This window comes from Triticum aestivum, chromosome 3D (assembly GCF_018294505.1).
Source record: "Triticum aestivum cultivar Chinese Spring chromosome 3D, IWGSC CS RefSeq v2.1, whole genome shotgun sequence".
In the NCBI taxonomy this organism is placed as follows: Eukaryota; Viridiplantae; Streptophyta; class Magnoliopsida; order Poales; family Poaceae; genus Triticum; species Triticum aestivum.
In genome coordinates this window covers 28107263-28113818 of record NC_057802.1, presented here as the reverse complement: position 1 = coordinate 28113818, position 6556 = coordinate 28107263, and the positions used below count along the sequence as shown (strand labels likewise).

General features: G+C 43.2%; 1 protein-coding gene across 1 annotated transcript in view; it reads left to right on the top strand.

Moving 5' to 3' along the window:
- The window catches only part of LOC123073904 (uncharacterized), a 3328-nt gene extending 2991 nt beyond the window's left edge, over window positions 1–337 (top strand). Inside the window, exon 3 of the mRNA XM_044496903.1 lies at window positions 118–337. The gene's annotated coding sequence lies outside the window, so the exon portion shown is untranslated. The remainder of the gene's footprint in view (window positions 1–117) is intronic.
- Window positions 338–6556: the final 6219 nt, after the last annotated feature.

Sequence of the window (6556 nt, the reverse complement as noted above, 5' to 3'; positions counted from 1 at the left end):
ACCAGTTCGATCATGAGTTTTTACACATGGCTTGCTCATACACTGTTACATACGCCTAGGTGCTAGTATTAAGTTTTGTCTGTATTTGTAACAGATTAGTGCTTTTGTTTTCCCCAGGTGAAGAAGGGATGCTGCTGTTATCTGTTGCTGAGTTTGCCGTATCGTGTCAATGTTGTTGGCCGTGTTTATATATTATCTAAAGAAAGACGTATCGCGCCGTAGTCTAGACTAGAGCAGTAAGATGCTTTTGAATACCTATCGAGGGAATTTCAGCTTACCCTAGTATTATTTCAAGTAGGATTTCGTTTCAGCCCCAAGTATCACCAAAACATGTGTGTTTGAGTGTGCTTGTCAGCTATGGTTTGAAAATCAGGTCATCACCATTGATCTAATGCCACCATGATCCACGAATGCTCTGTTTTTCTTTTGCCTCGAGATTAACAACAGGAAATTAATCGTACAAGTGCAGGGCTGACAGAAATAACTGGTGCAGTGCAGGGTACCAGACTAGGCAGAGAAAATGCTACTTGGTCTGAACTAATTGAAAATTCCTGAAAATTGCCCTACATTTTTTACAACATGGCAAATTCAACAAGTTTGTTGTTGCAGAGACACATGAGTTCAGTCGAAACGTGGTTTGTATGGAAGAATATTAGATCAATTCGACCTGTACGTTTGCCCTTTTACAGTTTGATTGGGAAGCTGAGCTCGCAATAATTTCCTGTAGTGAGGAACAAGCTAGATAGCTAGTGCTTACAAATGTTCTTTCAGGCCACCCACCGACCAACCATCGAAATTTATGGTACAGAACCTCGTACCAAATGTGCTTACAAACAAAACAATACTGTAGGCGGTATAATATTATCACTGACGGCGTTCCTCAAACCTAATATACCCCCTCTGTTAAAAGCACCCGACAATGCACGTCAAAAAGAAAGAAAAAAGCACTCAACAATACGTAGTGCATTACTAGCCATACCCGCGTGGCGGCACACCGTTCACTGTTGATGCGGTGGTGACAAAAAAGCAGGCTATGCACATTAACAATTTTGAAATGATACAACTATTATCATCATGAGTGCTACGTCTTGCAAGATTGAAATTATACGTTGTCATTTCTTTCTAGCAAGACACAAGCAATTCCGATTAGTGTAGGTTGAGGGCCGGTCTGCAGTCCCAGGGTGGATGATGCAAGGTCAGTCCAAGATCTTGTCCAGGCCTAAAGCCCGGTCGCCTTCCTTGACTTGGAACTGTCCCTTCTTGCCGCCACCATCTGTCACTGGTTTTTGAATCCGGCGTTAACCTCGCCTTCCTCGTCGTCGTTGTTCCTTTGGTTCTTGCTCTTGCGATTGTGCCAAGATCTTCCGTTCCATCCTTCATCTTAGAAGGTCCGGTATCATCACCACGACCCGTCTTCTTGGCGAGTCAGGTGTATTCCTCGATGGCTCCCTTGTGGATCTTCGTGAGATCTTCGACGATGATGATTAGATGGGTGGTGGGTGGGTAAAAAAAATGACATCCCCCAGTCGCTCCAAGATCCGATACGGCATCGAGATCAGGAGAACCTACTCCTGAATTTGGCGAGATGCCAAACCCTGGAAAATAATCACTCCATGGTTGTCTGCGACATACTCCATGTTGCCGAATCTTACGATCCTGCCTGGAGTAGAGGTCTTGACCTGGCCGAGGTGGCCAGCTGAGTTGGCGACGAAGGTGATGCCACCCAAGACGAACATTTGCCCCAGCTCAAGGATTGCACCAGAACCCATCTAAGCGTTGATCCGAACTCCCATCGCGCCGCAACATTCACCTAGCAGGGCCTACATGGGCCACCACTATCAGGGCTAAATCCGGCAGATCCCTTGGCAGAGTATACTAGATGGAAGACTTGGCACGAGGGTAATAGGAACAAGGATTTACCCAGGTTCAGGCTCTCACGGAGGAGATATACCCTACGTCACGCTCTTTGCTTTATTGCGTTGAGGTGTTTACAATGTATAAGTAAAATGTCCTACGACGAGCCTGGCCCCGGTTTATTGTTGGGGAACGTAGTAATTTCAAAATTTTCCTACGCAGACGCAAGATCATGGTGATGCATAGCAACGAGAGGGGAGAGTGTGTCCACATACCCTCGTAGACCGAAAGCGGAAGCGTTAGCACAACGCGGTTGATGTAGTCGTACGTCTTCACGATCCGACCGATCAAGTACCGAACGCACGGCACCTCCGAGTCCAGCACACGTTCAACTCGATGACGTCCCTCGAACTCTGATCCAGCCGAGCTTTGAGGGAGAGTTCCGTCAGCACGACGGCGTGGTGACGATGATGATGTTCTACCGACGCAGGGCTTCGCCTAAGCACCGCTACGATATTATCGAGGTGGATTATGGTGGAGGGGGGCACCGCACACGGCTACACTAGTAGAAAACAGGGCTTTGGTCACAGGGCAGTATTCACATTAGTCCCGGTTCAGTCACGAATCGGGACTAATGTGAGCATTGGTCCCGGTTCGTGCGGCTAAGGCATTAGTCCCGGTTCACCTGGGCCCTTTAGTCCCAGTTGGTGCCACGAACCGGGACAGATGGGCTTTGAGGCATTAGTACCGGTTCATGGCACGAACCGGTACTAAAGGTCCCATTTTCAAACTCTACCCCCCGACCGCCTTTTCAGTTTTAGAAAAAACAAAAGAAAATGATGGAAATGTCAAAAAAATAAAATAAAATAAGTTTCCCATGTGATATGTGGTCTAGTTGTTGGGAAAATTTACAAATATGAATTTCGACTTTATTAGCAAAATCTCTCTGGAATTTGTAAAATGGGCATAACTTTTGCATACGAACTCGGATTAAAAAGTTTTTTATATGAAAAATCATCTACTCGAAAAGTTACATCCGAATTTAATCGGGGGAACCCCGTTAAACATTTTCAAAATCCTCAAAAACCTAACAGAAAAAAAGTTACGGGGCTTTTAAGATCTAGAGTGGAAAAAAATCGAAAAAATTTCAAACTTACTAGTGGCGCACCATTTGCTAGGTGCGCCACTAGTAATAGAAAAAAAATATAGTTTCAAATTTTTTTTTGGAAAAATGTGGTCAAATCTGGTCAAACTGTGGTCAAACAATGGTCCAACTAATTATTCTAGAATATTAGTGTTACTAAATAATTATTTCAGTTTTTTTGAATTTTGGTCAAATCTGGTCAAACTATGGTCAAACAATGGTCAAACTAATTATTCAAGAAATATTAGTGTTACTAAATAATTATTGTTTTTTAAAACAATAATTTCAAACTCAAACAATGAAATGTGTCACTTCATGCTCAAGCTCAATTCCTGAGGGTTAATAGGATTGACATCTTACTATTGTCAGGAAAACAACAAGTGCAGACTTGGAAACGAGGGAGAACAGAACCCGGAAGTTAAGCGTGCTCAGGTTGGAGTAGTGAGAGGATGGGTGACCGTCCGGGGAGTTAGATGATTTGGAATGATGAGGGGTGATTAGAGATTAGAGGATAAATTGAGCAGTGATGAGGGGGTGGTGATTAGAGATTAGAGGTTAAAAGGTGGAGCTCCCGGGGGGTTCCGATAACCTCCCGGTACTCCGGTATTATCCTGATCTCACCGGAACCATTCCGGTGTCCAAATATAGTCGTCCAATATATCAATCTTTACGTCTCGACCATTTCGAGACTCCTCGTCATGTCCTTATCACATCCGGGACCCCGAACTACCTTCGGTACATCAAAAACCATAAACTCATAATATAACCGTCATCGAACTTTAAGCATGCGGACCCTACGGGTTCGAGAACTATGTAGACATGACCGAGACACGTCTCCGGTCAATAACCAATAGCGGAACCTGGATGCTCATATTGGCTCCCACATATTCTACGAAGATCTTTATCGGTCAAACCGCATAACAACATACGTTGTTCCCTTTGTCATCGGTATGTTACTTGCCCGAGATTCGATCGTCGGTATCTCAATACCTAGTTCAATCTCGTTACCGGCAAGTCTCTTTACTCGTTCCGTAATACATCATCCCGCAACTAACATATTAGTTACAATGCTTGCAAGGCTTATAGTGATGTGTATTACCGAGTGGGCCCAGTGATACCTCTCCGACAATCGGAGTGACAAATCCTAATCTCGAAATACGCTAACCCAACAAGTACCTTCGGAGACACCTGTAGAGCACCTTTATAATCACCCAGTTACGTTGTGACGTTTGGTAGCACACAAAGTGTTCCTCCGGTAAACGGGAGTTGCATAATCTCATAGTCATAGGAACATGTATAAGTCATGAAGAAAGCAATAGCAACATACTAAACGATCAAGTGCTAAGCTAACGGAATGGGTCAAGTCAATCACATCATTCTCCTAATGATGTGATCCCGTTAATCAAATAACAACTCTTTGTCTATGGTTAGGAAACATAACCATCTTTGATTAACGAGCTAGTCAAGTAGAGGCATACTAGTGACACTCTGTTTGTCTATGTATTCACACATGTATCATGTTTCCGGTTAATACAATTCTAGCATGAATAATAAACATTTATCATGATATAAGGAAATAAATAATAACTTTATTATTGCCTCTAGGGCATATTTCCTTCAGTCTCCCACCTGCACTAGAGTCAATAATCTAGATTACACAGTAATGATTCTAACACCCATGGAGTCTTGGTGCTGATCATGTTTTGCTCGTGGAAGAGGCTTAGTCAATGGGTCTGCAACATTCAGATCCGTATGTATCTTGCAAATCTCTATGTCTCCCACCTGGACTTGATCCCGGATGGAGTTGAAGCGTCTCTTGATGTGTTTGGTTCTCTTGTGAAATCTGGATTCTTTTGCCAAAGCAATTGCACCAGTATTGTCACAAAAGATTTTCATTAGACCCGATGCACTAGGTATGACACCTAGATCGGATATGAACTCCTTCATCCAGACTCCTTCATTTGCTGCTTCCGAAGCAGCTATGTACTCCGCTTCACATGTAGATCCCGCTATGACGCTTTGTTTAGAACTGCACCAACTGACAGCTCCACCATTCAATATAAACACGTATCCGGTTTGCGATTTAGAATCGTCCGGATCAGTGTCAAAGCTTGCATCGACGTAACCATTTACGATGAGCTCTTTGTCACCTCCATAAACGAGAAACATATCCTTAGTCCTTCTCAAGTATTTCAGGATGTTCTTGACCGCTGTCCTGTGATCCACTCCTGGATTACTTTGGTACCTCCCTGCTAAACTAATAGCAAGGCACACATCAGGTCTGGTACACAGCATAGCATACATGATAGAGCCTATGGCTGAAGCATAGGGAACATCTTTCATTTTCTCTCTATCTTCTGCAGTGGTCGGGCATTGAGTCTTACTCAACTGCACACCTTGTAACACAGGCAAGAACCCCTTCTTTGCTTGATCCATTTTGAACTTCTTTAAAACTTTGTCAAGGTATGTGCTTTGTGAAAGTCCAATTAAGCGTCTTGATCTATCTCTATAGATCTTGATGCCCAATATATAAGCGGCTTCACCGAGTTCCTTCATTGAAAAACTCTTATTCAAATATCCCTTTATGCTATCCAGAAATCTATATCATTTCCAATCAACAATATGTCATCCACATATAATATTAGAAATGCTACAGAGCTCCCACTCACTTTCTTGTAAATACAGGCTTCTCCAAAAGTCTATATAAAACCATATGCTTTGGACACACTATCAAAATGTTTATTCCAACTCCGAGAGGCTTGCACCAGTCCATAAATGGATCGCTGGAGCTTGCACACTTTGTTAGCTCCCTTTGGATCTACAAAACCTTCCGGTTGCATCATATACAACTCTTCTTCCAGAAATCCATTCAGGAATGCAGTTTTGACATCCATTTGCCAAATTTCATAATCATAAAATGCGGCAATTGCTAACATGATTCGGACAGACTTAAGCATCGCTATGGGTGAGAAGGTCTCATCGTAGTCAATTCCTTGAACTTGTCGAAAATCTTTTGCAACAAGTCGAGCTTTATAGACAGTAACATTACCGTCAGCGTCAGTCTTCTTCTTGAAGATCCATTTATTCTCGATGGCTTGCCGATCATCGGGCAAGTCAACCAAAGTCCATACTTTGTTCTCATACATGGATCCCATCTCGGATTTCAAGGCCTCAAGCCATTTTGCGGAATCTGGGCTCACCATCGCTTCTTCATAGTTCGTAGGTTCGTCATGGTCTAGTAACATAACTTCCAGAACAGGATTACCGTACCACTCTGGTGCGGATCTTACTCTGGTTGACCTACGAGGTTCAGTAACAACTTGATCTGAAGTTTCATGATCATCATCATTAACTTCCTCACTAATTGATGTAGACGTCACAGGAACCGGTTTCTGTGATGGACTACTTTCCAATAAGGGAGAAGGTACTGTTACCTCATCAAGTTCTACTTTCCTCCCACTCACTTCTTTCGAGAGAAACTCCTTCTCTAGAAAGGATCCATTCTTGGCAACGAATGTCTTGCCTTCAGATCTATGATAGAAGGTGTACCCAACAGTC